Raw genomic sequence first — 23,105 nt, forward strand, 5'->3', positions numbered from 1 at the left:
ATCCACCAATCACTTAGCATAAACAACTTACACAAGTCGTTCAAGTTCCCACTCTCCTCCCACTTTCTTATCCACAACTGTACCGTGGTGGGGGACACACCAACATCACGTGCAATGGCTCGTATCGAGAAGCCATTGTCGCGTAAAGTGACAATTCGTCCTCGCAGCGCCAGATTTGTGTCCCTTCGATTCATGGTGATTGGTTATGACGTCTGACCCATTTAAAAATTCTGCTGACGACCTCACCTCCGTTGGGATTCAGACTCTGTTTCGAGTGGAGTAAAACAATACCATGCTTCAAATATCATTATATCGTTCCTTGATTGTAGGATTAGCCAATAGGGATCATAATCACCATGGTATGAAATAAAGATACTACTGTTAAATATAATATGCTCACGTAATTATTGTTACTGTTAATAATTACATTGAGAACTGAATACTCGTTGAGAACTGCTTCGTAAAATGAGCTCGGTAAAAGTGTTCGCGAATTCTCTAACCTATTTCTCTGTAACTAAGATTCGTTTAAGTACGAGATTTGGCTATAGTGTTCTACACCAGTACCGGAATTTATAAGAGTATCATGCATCACAAATTATAATGAATAGACACTTGTCCTGTACGAAGAGGCAAAAGGCTCGATTAGCCAGAAATGGATATGAACACAACAGTATAAAAAAAAGACTTCGCGTACCCTCTCCCTCCACCCCCTTCCTGTTTCTTCCCTCACTTCTCTCTCTCTTTGAACGTTACTTCAGTTTAAGTATATTTTGTACGATTTTTTTTATCTATCCATCTATCTAATCTAATAATAATAATTTACAATGTTGTTTATATCTAACGATTCACTCAGTTGTTACCTGCCAGCAAGGCTGGCATTACGGTACGGTACGGCACGGTTGATATTTAGCCTATGTGTACTGTACAGAATTACGCAACGACAATTTTACCAAAGTACGGTACAGTATAGTTCAGGTACGGAAAAAATGTGCAAATCCCGTACCGTACTACCTTACCTTAGGCATGGATATATTACTTTTGGTCTACGTTGAAAACAAGGGAACAATATTAAGCAGTAGTGGTAGCTATTACTATTTTTATCTTAAGGTCAAATTTTTTTTTCTTTCTTTAGTGACTATTGACTTGGGTTAGGAGTAAATGATTATAATTATTAGAGTGAGAGATATCTGCATGTATGGTGGAGTAGTAGAACGATAGACTGTGATTGATGGCAAAGCTACTGTTATACTTGTGTTTGGTTACCTCCTTCGCAATCTTCATTTGGACTCAGGGCATCAGCCATATGCTTGTATTACGAAGGTGAAGAAGAGATGGCCGCCTAGGAACATTACTGTCGGCATGGTAGCAGAAATCCGTTTGTCACGCAACTTTTCAACTTTGAATAGGTAACTGGTTATAGTTGCTCTATGTGTTACAAATAAAAATTTAGCATTTTTACCGGACATTCATTAAAGTTAAAGCCTTGATTATACTTAAAAATTATAGCAAAATCTTGTACTGATACCAGTCTTCATTACAGTGTTATTGACCAAAAACGTGACTGCACTGTCTGTGAAACCCACAGTAAGAGAGCTTTACCAATTACAAATAAACATTACCTTTTATTCAGGCTTGGAGTAATTGTCCTTTATCTGAAATGTTTTTTAATTACACGTTTTGAAGTTAACTGTAATTGCGGTTGTTTTTTATTTATACTTCATGGTAATTGTAGTTGTAACTGAAAAGTTCAAATAATAAAGTACTTTATTTGAAATTGTTATCCTAGAGCAGCCCTCTTACTTTTCGAGAACTAATTTTAACCAAATGCAATAGAGAGATCTTTTGAGTCGCTACCCAATTTATTTATTATATTATTAAGGGAGAATCTTAAGAAGCCAGCTACCATTTCTAAAAATTTTTTTTTTATCCATTTATTTCCTTTTTTGGTGCAAAAAGTGTTGTGAAAATTTTTTCCAATATTTGAGTTTTGTATTTCAGTATTATTGAAGTTGTAATTGTAATTCGATAACAGGTCAGGTAATTATGATTCTAATTGTAATAGACATAAAACAAACGTAATTACCCCTAACCAGCTTATATTACATAAGGTATGTGACAGTAGCTACTTCATACGAAATGGATGGGCATAAAAATAATGGGAACAAAAAAAAAATTTTATGTATACATAATAAGAAAACTTATTAGAAATTCAGTGATTTTTCCACTGCACTTCGGCTTCTCTCGGGGCACCTGTGAATTAATTGTTCAATCTTTAATCGACTTTATCTTTCTCGGGATCTATGGGGTTCATGTCTGCACCCTTATTTGGCCAGTCAACCAATTCAGATCCTCTCGACCTTGAAACCATTCATGGACTATTCTGGCCGTATGGATGGGGCAGCCGTCATGAATGAAAATGACAGGACTAGGTGGAAAGGGATAATTCCGTTGGTGAAGTGAAGGGAGGAAGAAATCCTAAAGAATTTTAACATATTTTTCACTGGTGAAACCCTTCCGTCTTGGTGATATCACATATACCATGTGAATAAATCCAGGCCCACACATTTACGGTTACAAGCCACTTCTGGCCGCTTCGTAAATGTTTCCTCGGTGGTATCTGAAGGAAAACAATCTGAATTTTGTACAATTTACGCGTTGCTTTCCGTAACAGGGAAAATAATGATATATCGTTTGGGGAAATGTAATACTAAGTAACAACCCTTGCATTAAGATAATGTTCATTCATCTATGAGGATTAATACTTATTACAAGTTTGCCTCCTCCAACCTCTTATACACTAAAATAGCTCGAAAGCTGATTAGTGGAATTCACGTTAAGAGAGGAACAGCACCACCTTTAGTAAACAGTGTTTGAAACAGACAATTAACAATTTATCATTATGAAGACATACAGAATTTTAAACGTTATCAATGACAGTAATGAACTTAGATGTTGCAATGCCAGTAACAGCCAATCAATCAATCAGTCCCAGTAATCGTGTGATTTAATTTAATATATCACTTTGTACGGTGATAACAATATCACTGCTACAGCACCCCTATTACACGCTAACAAGTTTGTCACCCAATCATGGCTAGATTGAGGGGTTGTATAAATTTTGATAGGCTATCTGTCCTCTGCTAGTGGTATTCGTTATAGTCTCAAAATGAACAGCAACATATAGTTCTCCGGGCGCAGATCGTCGCTCTACGAGAAAATGGGCTTTCAATACGTGCTGTTGCACAGCGTCTTGACGTCTCCCCTACAACAGTAAATAAATGGAAAAGGAGGCACGCTTAGACTGGGAAATTGACCGACTTTGGATAGAATTTATTTATTTCATTTATTTATTAATTTTTTAAATTATAAACCTTATAAACCTGTGAAATTATGAAACCTAAATTACAGTTGCCTTGGTCCTGTTGAACTCTAATAGTGATTCTTTCTCTTTATTTTTCAGAATACCAAATAGCGTTCCCATAAGTAAACAGGCTATAATTAATCTTGATTATCTAGGTATCTGCATGCTAATTACGTATTTCAGTTCGAAGACCTCCACCACGAATGACCACCCGTTAGGATAACGACGACATTCGACAAGCAGCATAAGAAGATCCTTTTACCAATACTATTGCTATTTGTGAACGTCTGGCATTAAATGTTTCGGCTATGACGGTCTCGAGTCGTATGCAGTGACGAAAGGTCTTTTACTAGCAGAAGTCACGGCAGAATACATAACTGAAGACCGAGTAATATAATGTGAGTTTCTGAATCATCAATAACAGTCAGACTATAAGCAAGGGTAATATTATAATCAAAAGATAATAATTTTGTCAATAACCATGTATGTTCCGCTAATTGAATTATATTGCCACGAAGTGTGAAAAAAAATTCTTAAGTGAAAATCTCTCATTAGTTCTTCTATGGCCAGCTTTCAGGCATTAAGCAAATGCATTATTAATGTTATGAATAATCACGTAAGGAAACTTATAATATAAAGTACAGCCTGTTTACTGAATTAAAGAATATTATATCATAACGGACTGTTGCAGATCAAAGTTAATGCTATTATAAGTATTAATCCTTGCAGAGGAATAAACATTCTTAACTTATTGCAAAAGTTGTTATTTAGCATTTTATTTCCCCAGACGATATAGCATTATTTTCCATATTACGAAAAGCAAAGCGTAAAATGTTAAAAATTAGATTTTTTCCTTTCTTATACTACAGAAGAAATTTACGAGGTGACCAGGAATGGGCATGTGACAGTAAACGTGTGGGGCTGGATCTTCTTACATTATATGGATGATATCACCAGGAATAAGTGGAGGTTCACTGCTGAAAAATACATTGAAATTCTTCAGGATTTCTAACTTCTTTCGCTTCAACAGCGGAATTATTCCTCCCCACCTGTTCCTGTCATTTTCATTCACGACCGCTGCCCCATTCATACGTCCAGAATAGTCCAGGAATGGTTTCAAGGTAGAGAGGATCTGCAGTTGCTTGACTGGCCAAGTAAGGATACAGACATGAACCTCACTGAGAATATTTTGGCTAATTTGGTCAAATGTTGGGAGCCTGAGAGGGAGAGGAGACTAGATCAACTTATGAACCTCTGGGAACAATGGAAACTAATAGATTGCAAGAGGTGATCTAGAAGGAAGATGGCTGGACTTTTCACTAATATTAAAAATAAATGTAAAAATTGAGTGTGTATATTTGGATTACCCCAAGGCTTCCGCTGAACTTCCATGTCGTATGATGTAAAAAAAAAAAAATCGTAAACAGACCTATGCATATCGTGTAGCTCCAGGTCATGATTATTTTAATTTATTTATTAGAAAGGGGAATTTGATATCTTAAAGAAGTTCAAAATCTAAAGGGAATTTCGCTATCCTGTTTCTTTCTTTCAAAATTATCTAAAAAGAGAACCCTAGGACAATATCATCAAACTACATTTCTCCAAATAGGTCTTTCCACAATGACTGAAGGGGCTGCTTAACAATAGAGACATCTGTCTCTTATCCTCACACGAATGATGATAAGAGCGAAAGGAATTTGTCCATATGACATTAAAACATGTATCACAATTAATATATTAGAAAATATAAGCCAAGTAGATATGTTTATCCATATCATGTAATAATTATTGTAATGAATGGCATGTAGGGAATAACCTCTACAGTATATTCAAGAGGGAATACAAACCCAACCATGAATACATGAAACCTCTGAATATCAACAATTGTTTATCATTGGCAAACGAATTAAGTTTACCATATGGGAATGGTTAAAAGTTTGCACCAAGTTTGGGAGTCCTTCTTCACTTTCCATTAAATATATATGCATATATTAGTTTAGTCAAGATTAGAGGGTGTTAATGACATATCAAAACTACATACTTAGCGCGTGGTATTTCTAGATGACATGTCACTTTAAATTAGCTAATATGGGAGAGAGAGAGAGAGCTAAGGTGTCGGACACTTTCAACACGTTCACTGAGTGTTTAGGTATGTTCAATGAAGTGCTGCTGCGCTTCTCTTTATAGCTTCGTATTATATTATTGTTAGGAAACGCACTGCAACCGATACTATAAACTTGGCTTACATGATAAGGTTAAAATATCCTGTTATGATGTTTGTGATTCTCTCCAATACCAATATAACTCTAAAATTTTGATCAATTTTAAGTATTGTGTAATGACTATGACTGATATATGATAACAGACACGGTAGTAAGATAACGCCATAGACGAAAGTTAAATGAAACCTTAATAAACAAACTTATATCAAAAGTGAGACAGTGATCTTATTTACAGCAATATAACCTGCTCAGATTTCTTTTTTTTTTCTTTTACTCCGTGTGTGTGTTTTTCCAACCATACCTAATGACTCCTCCCACTGAAAGAATTCCAGAGCTTATTGGTGGAACTCTTGCTAAGAGAGGAAGAGTCCTCCCCCCATCCCCCTCAGTAAACACCGTTACCATATAGTTTTTCGAAGTCCCTCAAGAAGGTGTACCAGGGAAACCTGTGTTCAACTGTACCTGGTGAAGACAACCCAGCAGACCTTGTCTCTAGAGGAATTTCCATGCAGCAGTTTAAGAAAAGTCAAATTTGGTTCCATGGCCCAAGTTGGCTCCCGAACCTAGAGATGTGGCCAGAACAGACAGAAGTATCTGCATGCCACCGACCTGAAACACCTGAAGAAGTTTATAATACAGTTGTCAGTGAAGAAGCTACTTGTCCCATAGATATCCATAGGTTCGCTTCCCTTCCTAAACTTATAAATGTCACTAAGTTAGAAATTCAGTTCACTAGGCTTCTTAAGCGTACAATTGGGAATCGTAAAACTAAGAACTCGGGACCTGTAAATTCTGAAAATGTCGAAGTACCGAACTCAGAAGCATTACAAATTCTTATTGGCTTTACAGAGAGTCAGTACTTCTCAGAGGAGATGTCATACCTCAACAAGAATTCCCACAAAATTCTAACCAGAGTTAAATTTATGCCTAGGCTTGTTCCTGGATGAGAGCGGACTTTTGAGATGCCTGGGAGACTACAAAATGCGGACCACCTTCCATATAGCAGTAAATTTCCTCTGCTTTTACCTCCAAATTCTCCTTTGACTGGACTTATAGTCATTCAAGCACTTGAAAAGGTTCTTCATGCAGGCGTTCAAGGTACAGTTTGCAAGGTAAGAGAAGAATACTGGATATCAAGACTGAGGCAGTGTATCAAGAAGATGAAAACGAAGTGTCACCAATGTAACCTTCTGGAAAGACCTGCCTTGCGCAGGCCTCCTCAGCCACCTCTACCAGCTTGCAGAGTGAACAGTCTCCAGCCGTTTGAGGTGACCGGAGTAGATTTGACTGGACAAATTCTTATCTGCAATCCAGCCACTAAAGAAATGTACAAGGTTTACATAGTTGTGTTCACTTGTACCTCAACATGAGCTTCTCACCTGGAAGTGGTAAAAGACTTAACCAGCACTGCCTTTCTCAATTCCTTCAGGCAATTCACTGTGCAAAGATCTTGCCCTCGTCGAATGATTTCTGACAACGCCACTAACTTCAAAACTGGCTCTTCCTTGATTCAGTCTTTGTATGATGACACTGACGTACAGTCCACACTGACTAGGGAAAATTGTAAATGGACATTCATCACATCTAGGGCACCCCATCAAGGAGGCTTCTATGAGAGGATGGTTGGAAGTGTCAAATCAGTATTAAAGAAAGCTATATTCAAGAAGAGGATTAATTCTGACGAACTGAATACCATTGTCACTGAGATAGAGCGTCGTATTTACAATAGACCTCTTACATATGTGGATGCTACATCTCCAGATACCATCAATGCCCTTACCCCTTCTCACCTGTTGTATGGCTACCGGTTAAACTTGTTACCCACTACCATAGACTGGGATTATCTGAAAGACCCAGATTTTGAGCTTGACCACAAACAATGTAATGAGAGATTCAAGTTTGTATCTCAGGTAATACATGCATTCCAAGAACAGTGGGAGAAGGAATACTTGCAGTCCCTAAAAGATAGACACTATTTCAATGGGAACCCAACCCAACCGTTCCAAACTAGGATTAATGTAGGAGATGTGGTATTAGTACATAACAACACCCCTATTGCATGTGGAAATTGGCAAGGGTCATTCAGCTGATCCCCAGCTCTGATGGACTGGTCAGAGTTGTGAAGCTACAGACCGGCAATAGAGAGACAACCAGGTCAGTTGACAAACTTTACCTGCTGGAGGTCTCTAAGCCAGAGGATGTGTATACTGTAGATGCTGCAGAGCAAAATTTAGGAGACAGTCAAAATTCTGAAGGCTATCAAGCAGAAGAAGAGAGATCGAAGAGAAGAGCTGCCATCAACTCGAGGCGATTCTTACAGCAGTTGATTAATGATGAAGTTGTTTAACCTAACACAAAACTGTGTGTTTGTGTTATCTCCCCCCGGGGAGGATGTTGTAAATTTATATTGTACATATCCATTTTCTAACTTTAACAAAGTCACTGCTAAGAGCTGCAGATAACTATACCCCATTTTCTTTAGTATAAGATCTGCAGAAATTTTAATATTACATTTTTAATAATCTGATTAATTTTACTTGACATTTAAAATATTTGATAGATAGATTTAATAAATAGATTTAACTGTCCCTTCAAATTAATTAAGAAATTATTTAATTGATTTAGGGAGTGATAAGAACCATTGACCTGGCATAGGCTTTTTTGGTGGGGTAGAGATAGGCTAAGCGCAGGTTTTGGAGGCCTTGTTCAAACAGACAGCATGGTAGACGGACAACAACTTTTTTCGTAAACTTCGTCTTGAGTTTAATTTACGTAGTGTAGGGTTTTGGAAATTAATAACCCTTAAGATAATTGGTTTGAATGATCTTTCCTGTTTGTACCTATCCTAACCCATATCCTATCCGAATCCTTATCTGCAACCAAAACTTGAAACGGCCATTCACACTGATCTTTCATCAGAGGATTAGGTAAGTAGAATAATATTTCTTGTCAACATACCAATTTATTTCCACGAATATAATTAGAGGTCGCTGGGTTTGCAGATTAAATATATAGGATTTGTTTTTTAGTTTAGGAGTGAATTAAGAGGTGTGTGTCCAAACTGGGCTAACTTAAAGGTAGGTCAACATCCCAATTTTCCACAAAGGCTAGGCCGCCATGATTGGATGACTGATTTGAGCCAACAGTCATTCGTTAGGAAGCGGTTTCGTTTATTGACATTTAACTTACTTATTTAAGACGTAATGCACTGTTTTCTTTACCTTAACTAAATTTTGAGCCCTTTTATGTAGTTAGGTTATTGTAATATTGGAGTTTGTGAGAATTAATTAGGCATAGACTCAGATTGAACAATTTTACAGGGGTTTATATAATTACATGGGCATAGTAGAAAATTTAGTCAAAATTAGGTCTGTCTTTTTACAGGTATTCTCCTACTTACGATGGGGTTAGGTTCCGAAAAATCCATCGTAAGTTGAGAAAATCGTATCTCGAATATAGCCTAGCCTACACTAAGTTAATCAGTACCATATAGGCTATATGCATATATGGAAGATTAGCCTACACTGCACAGTATACCTATACAGTAAGTCCTCGGGTTACACCGGTCTCAACTTACGCTGTTTCGTGGTTACGAACGCGCCCCCATAAAAATATAAAAAATAATATTATGCGTCGTTCCGTCTTTCGCGGTTTAGCGTCGTAAGCGACGTAAACAAACGCGAACTAGTTTCGGGTGCACAGCGGAAGAATACGCTTTGTGGGGGAGAGGACGGCGTCGCTTCGCTACGCTCATTCCTCACCCATACGCCATTTTGGTTGTTTACGCTGCCTCTCTCTCCCTCGTGTTGTATCGTTTTTGTAACTTTTTGCTCTTTGTTATGGCTCCCAAGCGCAAGGCGGACTCTTCTGATGGTAGTGCATTGAAGAAAAGAAAGGCCATCACCATGGAAATTAAATTGGACATTAAAAAGCGATCTGAGAAGGGAGAAACGCCAACAAACATTGGCCGCTTGCTTGGTCTTAGCCGTTAGACTGTTGCTACCATTATCAAAGATAAAGAGCGCATCGTTGAACATGTGAAAGGATCTGCTCCTATGAAAGCGACAGTGATAACTAAGCAGCGTAGTGGTCTAATAATTGAAATGGAAAGGTTATTGGTGCTTTGGTTGGAAGACCAAAATCAACGGCATATCCCAGTCAGCCTTATGGTGATTCAGGAGAAGGCGAAAAGATTGTTTGAAGCGTTGAAAAAAGAAAAGAGGGAGGGAAGTGAAAGTGAAGAGTTTGTGGCTAGTAGGGGTTGGTTTATGCGATTTAAGGCTCGGGCCAATTACCATAACCTTAAAGTGCAAGGTGAAGCTGCTAGTGGGGATGAGAAAGCAGCATCTCCAGCATCTTCTGGAGGTTCTTTTTCTCTTCATTAACCTCCCCCAGTCTCTCCAGCACCGCAGCTTCCTCTCCAGTGTGCAAGCCAACCAAATTGATAAAGGTAAGGAATTGTTCTCTCTTTGTTATTGATAAGTATTTACATTAAATCATGTGGTATTTTTTAATGTTCCGACTTACGCTGAAAATCTTGTTACGACGCATCTTAAGAACGGATCAACGTCGTAACTCGAGGACCCCTGTACATATACAGTATACCTAGTAATTACTAATATCAGCTAATTTGGGTGGTTCAATGCAGATTGACTTATGATAATTAAGTATAAAAAGAAATTTAATAATAAGAATCAGGCTAGTGTAAAGTGTACTCCCCAAGATTCGGTCCGTTGTCAGCATACATGATCGGTGTCAGGCTGTTCATGGCTACGTATAACTAAAGATTGGATTATTGGAAGAGGAGGAGGATGATAAAGCAGCAGGATCATCAATTCGCTCCTCTTCAGATAGAATTTCTTCTTCTGTTAGTTCAGGCATTTCGAGGAAACAACTGTTCCGAGACATACAGGATCGAGTCTCAAGTGAGGGAGTAGGGCGGTGGGAAGGTGAAGGCACTGGAGTCGTTCTCTTGAAGAAATAATCCATTGTAGGTTGCACAGTCCGTTTTTTCACTTTTCATAAATTAATCGGTAACATGCAACATTGTCTTGATGAGCTCTCTGAACTTTGGCAAACCGTTCCTCGTCCCCATCCATTTCACTTAAAAGTTTCAGTCCGTGATCAAATAAAGCAAATGCCTCTGCCAGTTTTTTAGTCATAAACGTTCGCTATGGCTCTTCCTTTATTTCTTCTTCCTCTTCTGCTTTTTTTTTTCTCTTCTGCAATTGCAATTAAATCCTCTGCCGTTAACTCTACATCTTGCACATCTATAAGTTCTTGGATATCTTCCTCATCAATTTCTAAATCTAAACTTTTCCCAAGTATCAAGATCTTTTTATTGATTTCCACTTCTTCTTCATTCTGATTGAAACCTTTAAACGAGTTCACATACACTTTTAGCACATTTTTCCAGACCCCATTCATACACTCTTTACCTCCTTCCACACCCTTCCAATGTTCATAATGGAGTTAGGAACACTAAATTCTTTCCAGAAAGTTCTGAGATCTTTCTCCTCGTTATCCGTAGCCTGAACAGCCTGTGCAAATGTATTCTGAAGATAATACGCCTTGAACGTAGCCACAGCACCCTGATCCATGGGTTGGATGAGAGAAGTTGTGTTTGGTGGCAGAAACACAACTTTTACATTCTCGTTAATATCTCCGATGTGCTGAGGGTGGCCAGGAGCATTGTCGAGAATCAGAAGAATTTTGAAAGGGATGTTATTTTTCCTACAATAATCTTTCACTTCTGGAATGAAGCAATGAACGAACCAGTCTTCGAACAGCATTGCAGTCATCCACGCTTTTTTATTATGACGGTAATGCACAGGAAGTGTATGCTTGTCGACGTTTTATAATCCCCTCAGATTTTCTGAGTATTAGATCATAAAGGGCTTAATTTGTTCATGAAACTTACCTGTCAGATATATATATAGCTGTATTTTTCTGGAGTCCGACAGAATTTCAAAAACTTCCGACACACGCAGTGGTCGGCCAGGTGGTTAGTACCCATTCCCTCCGCTGGGAGGCGGGTATCAGGAACCATTCCCATTTTCTATTCATAATTTTTCTGTCGCCGGTGCTGAAAACACCTGTTTTCAGTACCTCCGTCTTAGGATTTTGGAAACTTCATTGCCGCTAAGTATCCTAATTGTCTTTTGATTTATGTACTTGGATTTGTGGCTAGGCATACGCTATCTTAAATTGATTTGAATTTGATTCATTTTTGCATAAGATATCTGAATCTAGTTAGGCTAGTTTCAGAGGGGGTTGTCTGCAAAGATAGGGTGTGGCTACCGAAAGCTTCGGTAGATCCGCACTTGGTATGCACGAGGGGTATGGGTCTTGCTTCTTTGTTGAGATTTGTCATGTAAGGGGTGTGAGACTTTGTCTATTCCGTAAGGAAGACGTATGATTCGTATGTACGCAATTAATCAGTAAACATGTCTAATTCCATAAGAAAGACGTATGATTCGTATGTACGCAATTAATCAGTAACAAAAGTCAGGGTAGTGAACCTGCTAACCTTCCTGTAGACTTTATTTTGCCTAACCCTGTAGTATGGCCTACGGGCTATGAATATGTCTGCGAGAGGTGCTCGCTCTCCTTCATTGCTGTGAAGAGTGCTACTTCTGTAATTGTTACTCCTAACCCTGTAGTGTTGCCTTCGGGCCCTAAAACAGTGTCTGTAGAGGAATTGCTCTTTCTCTGATACTCTTTCGATTCGTAACTTAGAATCGAAAGTGCTTGCTTTAGAGAGCAAATGTGAAGTGGCTAAGTGCAGTGTCAGTGCCCCTTGTGTAGTGGAGGGTGCGTCAGATCGGCCTCATTTCGCCTCTAGGCCGGGACCTCTGCTTGACTCCCAGGACCCGGGGAGAGAGCATGTCGAAAGCCGAAGGAGGGTTACGAGGAACCCCCACCGATCTGGCGTGCCTTCGGCAGTATCTGATGAAACTCCCCAGACTGCCAAAGTGCGTGTGCGTGCACGAATCCTGAAGGATTGCTTCTTGTCCTCCGAAGCGTCCTCCCCGTGCAGGGGTTGGAGCTTTCGGAAGGACTCTCGCCCTCTAAATAGAAGCTTTATAGAAGAGGACGCTTCACGTTCTCTCTCTCTCTCTCTCGTTATGCGTTTCAGTGAGAAGTAAGAAGGCGAACGTCGCCTGAACACGTGTCCGTCTTTCCACCGAGAAATACGAAAAAGAAGTCATAGTAGCAGGACGCTTTTGAGAGCGGACGTCCGAGCTTTATTACTGTGAGAATAAGAAGGCGTTCCCTCGCCCCTCTTATTCTCACACGATCAACCCTTCTCCTGAGACAGCTTCGTGCAATCGGATTTCTCTCCGAGATGTATCTCGCTGCTTCCCTGAAGGCAGTTTCTCTCGCTTGTTTTGACGCCTGTCAGGAGCGTGACGCTTTTCTGGACGCTTCTTTGGACGCTCGACTTGGACGGTACGCTCGGATGGACGCCAGGCACGCGCAGGTGCACGCCAAGCGCGCGCCAGTGGACGCCGAGCGCGCGCCAGTGGACGCCGAGCGCGCGCCAGTGGACGCCGAGCGCGCGCCAGTGGACGCCGAGCGCGCGCCAGTGGACGCCGAGCGCGCGCCAGTGGACGCCGAGCGCGCGCCAGTGGACGCCGAGCGCGCGCCAGTGGACGCCGAGCGTGCACCAGCGCACGCCAGGTGTGTCGCCTGGCTGAACGTTTCTGTTGAACTCTTCAAGCTCTTGTTTCAGATTTGGGCCTAAAGAATTTTTACCTCTACCTTCGGTGATACCTTCTACCTCACCTGCAAAGAATGTGAAGTAGGCAGTGCTTCGGAGGAAGCTTAAAGTGAACAGACAACTTCTTCTTCAAAACCCAGCAAGACATCGGGTTTCGTGAATTCAAGAGGTCTCTGTCAATTAATATTGCTTTTCGCATAGGTGGATGGAGTTAAGGAAAGCTCAAGGGAAGATCTCGTTTGCTCTACCGCAGTCAAGACTTTGTGATAAGGCAGTTACAGGTTATGTAAAAGCTCGACGTCCTACACGTCATGACACTCAACTACTTTCGGTAGGATTCTTGCAAAAGCATTCATCAAGAGGACGCTCTTCAGGAAAGCGCAAGACAGGACTTCCTTTGCCATACTGCCAATAAAGTTAAGTTGCAAGCTTTTTAGTCCATCTGAAAGGGCTTTTCAGATGATAGATTTTGTTAGTTCCTAAGTTCGGGACTACGCTGCCGAAGTTGAACATCGGGGTCCTACCTGCTGAAAGCCCAGTCTCTTATCAGGATTCTTGCCCCCTTCCTCGATTGATACGGGAATCGGAAAAATAATATGCTCGACTTCCTGGATTACGTTTTGTCAATTCAGTGACTTTCCCCCATTGACAATATACTATCGTTTTGTCAAGTAAATGGGTATCCCCTCATTGACAAAATATCTCTTTGTCCCGTAAATGGGTTAGTTCTCATTGACAAACATCTCATTAACTTTATATTGCGTAAGCGGATAAGCTCTTATTGATAAGATTCGGAAGAGCTCTCATTCATCATTCGCAGACTCGTACAAGATATAGACTTGTACACTACGTCAATGAACGCTTATGTCCAATAACATAAGAAGCTTGAGCTGTCTGCTTCGATTCTCTAAGTTTTGTTCATGAAACTTGCCTGTCAGATATGTATGTAGCTGTATTTCCGAATTCAGCTATATATATGTCTGCCAGGTAAGTATGAACAAACTTTATTGTAATATAATATCATATTTTGCCTTGCGTTATTTTACTACTGGTTGGTTCAAGTCATATACGCTTGCTGTAGTTACCTCTTCGGATGGCAACCGAGAGGTCTATTGTCTATTTTTTTTAAGGACATTTAATCGTTACTCCCTGCAGCCTTCCAGGAGTTTCCGATTTATCTTTTACCGTTATATGGTAGTGTTATGATGACACAAACGCATCTATATATTTAGCGTTTTCTGTTTCGCTTAAATATACCAGCTTGAGAGTCTCTTTCTGCTCAAAAATAACGGACCTATTTCTTCGTAGAATAGGGTAGCTGGCAACCCAGACATAAAAGTTAAGAGACGACGATCGTAAGCTGCTGCTGTGTCTGTCCTCCAGTCCAACTGAGCCAGTACCAGCTCGTGCGCTGTCATGCATGGTAGGTTACGTCTCTCTCTCCTGCGGGATTGACTGACTAACCGTATCTCTGTGCTGGCGGTTACGTCTCTCCTGCGGGATTGACTGACTAACTGTATCTGCCCTACAATCACGGACTTTAGCCTAAGATGGAGGGGATTTCTTACATGAATGAATAAACATTGCATTCGTTTTGCCTTACTATGTTCAACAGAGATATCTCTTACTCCTTTCGGTGCTCGTTACCGCACGGTATAGGACTACGAGTCTACTGCAACATTGCACTATTATATGCTCTCCTGCTTATGCAAAGCGCAGCCTTATTAGGGAAGTAAACATACTGTGTGAGGGAATGGATGAGCTTGCTGGGGACCATTTCCTTCCTAAAGAAGTTTGTTTCCCTGAATAGACTGCAATTCAGACCTCTACATGTTTTTCCTACCATGAAACTGAAATTTTATTCGAGATCTAGGAATGATTCTGTACATCTCTCAGTGCGTCAAGTATCACCTGAGGTGATAGAAAGAAGGTGCCGGACATCTGGAGAGGGTTTCAGATGTCCTGGATCATAATCTGAAAGAAGTGGAAGCAATTCGGTCGTCCCTCCAGTCCTCAAAACGAGTTTTTGGAACCAGTGGTCCATATCAACTCTGATCTTCCACAGCTCTCTCATATCTTAGGAAGTATCTTCTCTCGGTCCCTGTTCGGGTTTACGAGAAAGAGCCTATTATAACAACAGGCGTACAATGTAACGATCCTCTAGAGGTTCGTTACAGGATTGCAAAAGTCCGTACGAATCGTCTCGATCGACGGCAGCAACTACTGACTTCCTAGTGGAATCTTTCTTTAGAAGTATGTTGAGAGTTGTGGAGACTTTAGGGACGTCCTTTCATTCATCTCTTCGCTATTTTGAGGACGAAGAGGCTTCTTCTTCTCTGCTCCCTTATTCTCGATCAGGGAGCGGTACCATTAAACGCCATCCTATGATATTGAACGGGGATGGATGTTTAGTCTCTTTTCCCCTTTTTCAAATGCTTAGGAAATGTAATAAGATGATTTATGACGTCACAGGGAGCGACAATGATGCTGATCGCCCCATGTTGGCCTTCAAGATCCTAGATTCACAGAGGTCACGTCCTTCATAGTTCACTTTCCAAGGACCTTTTCCGAGAGAGTCGGTCTACTCTAACACGAAAGGTACCTATAACCTCTCCGCTCTGAGTCTGACCACGTTCAGACTATCGAGATGTTGACAGGAATCTCGAAACTCGCTCACCATCTACTTTTTGTCTCACCTGTTTTCTCGGAGTCAGACACTCGTGCGAGATCAGGCGACATATAGTAGCCCTGAGTTTCTTGTTGACGAAGTCGGTTGCGTTTATACACCCCCGATGATCGTGTAACATGAGACCAGGTTGGACTGTCGGGCATTCGTCCTTCGGGACTGAATCGCCTTTTTGCTCCTTGCTCCTTTCTCCTGGCACCAGAAGCTCGAGTCAGGAGTTGCTCAGGAGTTGATTCGCTGACGACGTTGGGTTACGTTGATACACCCCCCAAGGTTTGCTTAGCTTGAATCGCCCAGGCAGTCCAGACACTCATCCTTCAGCGAAGAATAGTGCCTTATGGTCTTCAGGGTACAGCCTTGCTGTCCTTGATTCGTCTGACTGGTCAACTGGTCGGTCACCTGACTTTAGTACAGACGGACTGACTGTGCATGTCCAGATCGAAGCTTTCAATATGGAATTTAATGTAGTCTGAAGTTCTTGATGTCAAAGCTTTCGAACCTCTCCTACCTGTTAACTTCTTGCACGTGATCAGAAAGGCCTTCTTCTAACCACCCTAGATACGACAAAGAGGGTTAGTGAGGTTTTAAGCCATCGTCAGAAGTTTTGGCTTTAGAGGACACAAGGCGGTGTGTTCTCTAAGCCTTCCGTTGTGGCCTAAGAATGGAAACCGGTCTTGTCCTTGGGCCAGGAACTTGGAATCGAGGATGGCACAAGTTAGTGGGCAGGAGCCAGAGAGAGTCCTGTGCCCTGTCGGGTCTCTCAAGTTTTATCTACATAAAACTCAAGAAAGTCGAAGTCCTTCGGGCAATCTGCAGTGTTCCGAAAAAGACCAGACTTGCCCATATCGAAGAACACCCTGGCTTTAGTGTTAAGGAGTTCTTTCAAGAAGGCTCCTTCATTGTGTTTGCACAAAGATTTGAAATCTTTTGATCGGAATGCTCATGAGGTGAGGGCGCGGCCTCGGAAGCATTTCAACAGAGCATGGCACTCAGCAACATCCTGAGTACCATGTTTTAGCGAAGCAACTCTGTGTTCACTTCACACTCCCTGAGGGATGTGAAGATGGCATATGAGATCTGCTGCTCGCTAGGGCCATATGTGTCTGCAGACACAATCTTGGGGGCAAGAAGTACCACTCATCCTATCCTGTAGAAAATGGTTAGGAAGAGCTCTTAATTTAGTTGTTGAGTCGCCGCCAATGGCGACTTCTTAACTCTTAAGCCTTAGTTAAAACACCTTAACTTTGGCTAGGTTGGTCAGGTGGTGATATATATATATATATATATATATATATATATATAATAGATATATATATATATATATATAGATATATATATATATATATATATATAGTATATATATTTATATATATATATATATATACTATATTATATATTTTATTATCTTAGCCCTCATGGTATGGTCAATATGGTCTAGTCACGTCGTAGTCTCGCCCCTGTTGACAGATCATCTGGAGTGCACCAGCTATATAGGTCTCTACCTTGCTGGCAACTCTAGTAGCACAAGCAGACTTACGTGGCAGTAACCACGAAGCCAGCTATGCTAACAGGTGGAACCAAGATGTAAATCATCTGCAAGCATTTGTTTCCCAAAATCCTTCTATTCTGTCCCTTCCCACCTCCAACGGTGGGATTCAGCTATATATATATCTGACAGGTAAGTTTCATGAACAAAATGATATTGTTATGATACAATAAAGTTTGTTCATACTTACCTGGCAGATATATATAATCAAGTACCCACCCACCTCCCCTCAGGGGACAGTGGAAATAAAAATTATGAATAGAAAATGGGAATGGTTCCTGATACCCGCCTCCCAGCGGCGGGAATGGGTACTAACCACCTGGCCGACCACTGCGTGTGTCGGAAGTTTTTGAAATTCTGTCGGACTTCAGAAAAATACAGCTATATATATATCTGCCAGGTAAGTATGAACAAACTTTATTGTATCATAACAATATCATGTTTATACCCAGCCACATTTCCCCAAAGCAGAAGAGTCAATCGATCCTTGTATGCCTTAAACCCGGGCATCGCTGTTGCTTCTTTGTGGATGTAGGACTGTTGTGGCATACGCTTCCAATAAAGCCCGATTTCGTCAACATTAAAGATTTGCTCTGGCAAGTACCCTTCATTAACGACGATCTCGTTTAAAGCAACCTTAAATTTAGCTGCTCCGTCGGCATCAGTGCTTGCTGCTTCACTGCTAATTTTCACACTGTTAAAATTATGAACGACAAAACCACCCAGTACTTGCTTCAAAACTTTTGTTGTGGTTATCAGCATACGTCTTCTTCAGTTCTTCAAAAAGCATGCATGCCTTTGTCTGAATGGTCAAGAGGGTGATTGGCATACGCTTTTGTATTTGGTCTTCCATCCACGTGACCAGTAACTGCTCCATTTCTTCCAAAGGCCTTATCCTCTTCTTTCATATAACCATTGAATGAACAGCAGCAGATGCCTTTACAGCATCCATTACACGTTTCTTGTCCTTTAGGATGGTGGATACTATTGACTGCGATAAACATTTGTCGCGTGCGATAACCATGACTGCCTTTCCACCTTCACGCTGGTTGATTATCTTCAATTTCTGCTCCAAAGTGATGGATTGCCTCTTCTTTTTTGCACTACCAGCAGGAGACCTATTTGGTTGTTTAGCAGACATATTTTTTTGTTTTAGTTTACTTAAAAAACTCACAAAAAGCACAAACGAACACTGACCTAATCTTACTTGGTTCAGAGCGAGAGCAAGTGAGGTCGGACTCATGTCGTTGGTTGCCAGCATCTCGCTTTTGGGCCAACATATCGTACAGCATAGTACGCTGCTGCCTGTGCTCGTTGTGCGCGAAATTTAAAAATACGTATTTTCAACTTTTTTTTCGGTATTAGGTATTAATTGCTAACCCCATCGTAACATCGGATTATCGTAAGACAAATTATCATAACTCCAATACTACCTGTACTTAACATTACTATTTGGGATTAGTTTAACTTAATTTTACCTTAACCGGGTCGAAACTTAATTGAATTCTGAGACCAAACTGATCTGACCTGGGAATTTTATGGCCTTGGTTTAATTTATTCATAGTCCTTATTAGACTAATTGCATTTACCTAAATTACTCTTACCTGAATTTAACTAGCCTACTTAAAGTTACAAAGCAATTATTAATCCTTTGGATTTTCTGACACAAGTCTGAAAACATGTTAGGCGCACGGAAGAATTGTGTGCTTAACAGCCTGTTTCATTACTGTATTACCAGAGAACACTCAGTGGAAGGAATTACCCTCGTAATTTTCTAGAGTATATTCCTTCAATCTTCCCACTGAGTGAAACAAATTTCCCACAGTTGTCCTTGTGTAAGGACGACATTTGGGCGAATGTTCGCCCTTCCATTGTAAAAATCTCTATATTCATATGTCCTCTTTTCTTCCAGGAACTAAAATGTAGAGCATTTTACGCCCTTCTTTTGATGTATATATGTCAGAGATCCGTTCCCTCTATGTAAAATTATTCATGCATTTTCGTCTGTGATGAAACACATTCACAGTGGGGGCTCTGTCCCTTTTTGTTTATGTGCGCACGTGACGGACACTACGCTTCTGTCTGCACGCCGCCTTATGTATAGCCTCATTTGCCATATAAAGTTAGTTTGCTCACTCTCCTCGTCTTACTCAGCCCCTACAATTGGTGACCCAGGAGTAGGTGACCCAAGCGGTTTTGGCTTTGCCATTAAGGGACTAATTACTGCCGCTCACCTTCAGAGAACCTTTAACGGGCCCATACGACACCTAGTCTAGGTTTTCTGGTACACCTCAACGCTATTAGTGGACTCACAGCAGCATTTCTTCACAAGTGTTTTGGCGTTCAGTCTTACGGTTTGACCAGCCATTCACGACTTCTCATCAACCATATGCGTGAGTCTGACAATACGATGGAGAGTTCAGCACATTCACTCGACTCCTCTGTGTCCGCCTCGACCCCGCAATCTGCGAGAAAATCCTTCTTTGTGCTTGAGACCTCCTCGACGCCAGTACCTGCACTCCTGATGACCGCACCGTCAGAGCCCCACCATGTCAAGCTGCCGCCCTTCTGCAGTGAGGATGTTGCAGCATGGCTGCAATGGGCAGAAGTACAGTTCCAGCATCACCCGGGACAGCACCAAGGCGGACCTCATTGCTGGGACCCTGAAAGTGGATGCCCTCAAACGCCTCGCCCTATGGATGCAAAGCCAGCGCGGGGAGCTGCCCTTCGAAGGCCTGAAGAGGGAGCTCATCCAGACAATCTCCCTCCCAGTTCCCCTGTGAGCCACCCTAATTTTTGACCTCGTGGTCAACCCCATGACCACCTCGGATCCCAGACTGGCCTGGCACAAGCTCCAGGACCTGGTCCTCCTGCCAGAAGTCCGAAGACAGATCCCTAATGCCGAGAACATGGAGATGGAAAGTCTGGTGCAGCAGGCTTTCGCACTGTTTACCATCATCCAAGCTGCAAAACTCTCCTCTCCTCCATCAGCCAACAACCTACAGCAGGAGGACACAGCTGGTGCAGCATACCAGTGATTGCCCCTCCCAGATGTCAGGTGGTGCCAATTCCACTGCCAGTTCGGCAGCAAGGCACAGAAGTGCGAGCGCCCATGCTTCTTCCTCCCTTCAAAAAATGACGGAGGCAGCACCCAAAACAAGCCCCCATGGCAGCGGCAGTAACGAAGCCTCAACCCAGTGGCTTCTATGTCCAGGACAACGTCCCCGGCCTCAGGATGCTGGTTGACACTGGTGCCATGCAGTCTGTGTTCCTTTAGTCTGCAGAGGATCGCAGCCGAGCCCCTGACAACCCGACCGACCTCGTAGCTCCAAACAGGATGCCCATCCACACCTACGGTACCAGGGCCAAGACCATCGCGTTCCTGGGCCAGGCCTACACCTGGGCCTTCATCCTCGCTGATGTATGGACCCCTCTCCTGGGGGCAATTTCCTCGCCCACCATGGCCTCTTGCTTTTTTCGGACATTTATGGGCCGCTGCGCCTCTCTATGCCCTACATGATGCAACAAACCGGACCCTGATCAGACAATTAGTGGACGTGGCCCACCAGCGCCTTCTCGATACCGAGACCTGCATCTCCCGACCACTCGCCAGAGGACCAAGGGCACCCACCATCTGGTCCATCCTTCCCCACCTCAGATATGCCTCCCTACTCCAGGAGTTTCTGGACATCTTCCGCCCTGAGCTTCGCCAGGTGGCTGGGGCCACGCCCAAGCATGGTGTCTTTCACCATATTGAGACCAAGGGCTCCCGGACACACACCAAGTTCCGCTACCTCCCGCCGTTGCTCCTCCCGGAAGAAAAGACCTCGCTCAAAGAAATAGAGAAGATGGGGATCTGTAAAAAGCCAGCGAGTCCGTGGGCATCCACCCTCCACATGGTGAAGAAGGCAGACAGTATGTGGAGGCCCTGCAGTGACTACCAGCACCTGAACCTCGTCACCACACATGACAGCTACCCCCTGCCAAAAATGCAGGACCTCACCAGGGCCCTTCAAGGCACCAAGGTCTTCTCTAAGATTGACTTATTAAAGTCGCATTTTCAAGTCCCCATCCATCCCGATGACATTCCGAAGACAGCGATTATTACACCTTTTGGATCCTTCATGTTCGCCTCCTCCACCTTCGACCTGCGAACGCTGTGGCCACCTTTCAACACCTCATTGACAGCATCCTCGGTGACTTTCCCTTCTGCGTTTGCTATGTGGAGAAAATTCTTATCTTTTCCAGATCACTGAAGGAGCATCTGAACCACATCCGGGCTGTCCTCAAGCGCCTACAGGAGAACGTACGTGTCATCAGTTTTCACAAATGCACCTTCTGCACTGTGAAGGTGGATTTCCTCGGCCACAAAATTACAGCAGCAGGAGTTCATCCCATGGCGTCAAAGGTGGCTAGAATGGAGAAGTTCCCAACACCGACAACCATCAAAGCCTCCAAGAATTCATCGGGATGGTGAATTATTACCTAAGGTTTGTCTTGGACATCACCGACACCATGTGCCCTTTGACCGAGGTCCTGAAGGACAAACCTAAGAAGCTGACATGGGGAAAAGACCAGCAGCTCACCTTCCCCAAAACCAAATCTCCCCACAGCAGAGCCAACTCCCTGGCTCAACCGGACTCCAACGCGCCCCTGACGCTCACCACTGATGCCAGCAACATCCTGGAACAGCTGGTCAACAAAGTCCCCGCACCACTAGCCTTCTTCAGCAAAAAAGCTCAAACCTGCCAAGACTCGCTACAGCACATTCGACCGCAAGCTCCTTGCTGTCTACCAGGCCATCCGCCACTTCAAATATCTCCTGGAGGGCAACCCCTTCACCATAAAGACGGACCACCAGCTGCTGGTCCACGCCTTCGTCAAGGCGGGCGACACCTTGTCCGCGAGGCAGCAATGTCATCTCGTAATTGTCTCCGAGTTTGAGTGCTCCATCGAGTACGTCCCTGGCGTAAGAATTCCTGTAGCCTGACGCCTTCTCGAGGGTCGAGATCAACTTCTTTCACCTCGGCGTTGACTAGTAAGACCTAGAGCATGAACAAGTCTCTGACCCCGAAGCACCAGCCTACTGGACCGCCATCACCGCCCTTTGCTGGGAGGACATCCCCTTTGGCCCCTCCAGGATGGCACTCCTTTGTGATACCAGCATAGGACACCCTCATCCCCTGATACCCGCCTCCCACAGGAAACTAGTGTTTGGCATCATTCACGGCCTCTTGCACTCGTCGCCCCGCATGACAACCAGGCTCCTCACATAGAAGTTCATGTGGCACGGCATCAGCATGGACGCTCGGGAGTAGGCCAGAAACTGCATCACGTGCCAGGTAGCAAGATGGGAAGGCAAACCGATTTGGGGATAGGCTCTTTACCCCAGCCCAGGCGAAGATTCGGACACATCCACGTCGACATCGTCAAGCCTCTTCCTCCATCTGACAGTGCCAGATACCTCCTGACAGTGATCTACCAGGTGGCCCGAGGCCATGTCTATGTAAGAAGCCATCGTGGACGCCTGTGCCGAAGTCCCCCGACCAGCTGGATCAGCCACTTTA

The sequence above is a fragment of the Macrobrachium nipponense genome, chromosome 48 (genome assembly GCF_015104395.2).
Source record: "Macrobrachium nipponense isolate FS-2020 chromosome 48, ASM1510439v2, whole genome shotgun sequence".
Taxonomy (NCBI): domain Eukaryota; kingdom Metazoa; phylum Arthropoda; class Malacostraca; order Decapoda; family Palaemonidae; genus Macrobrachium; species Macrobrachium nipponense.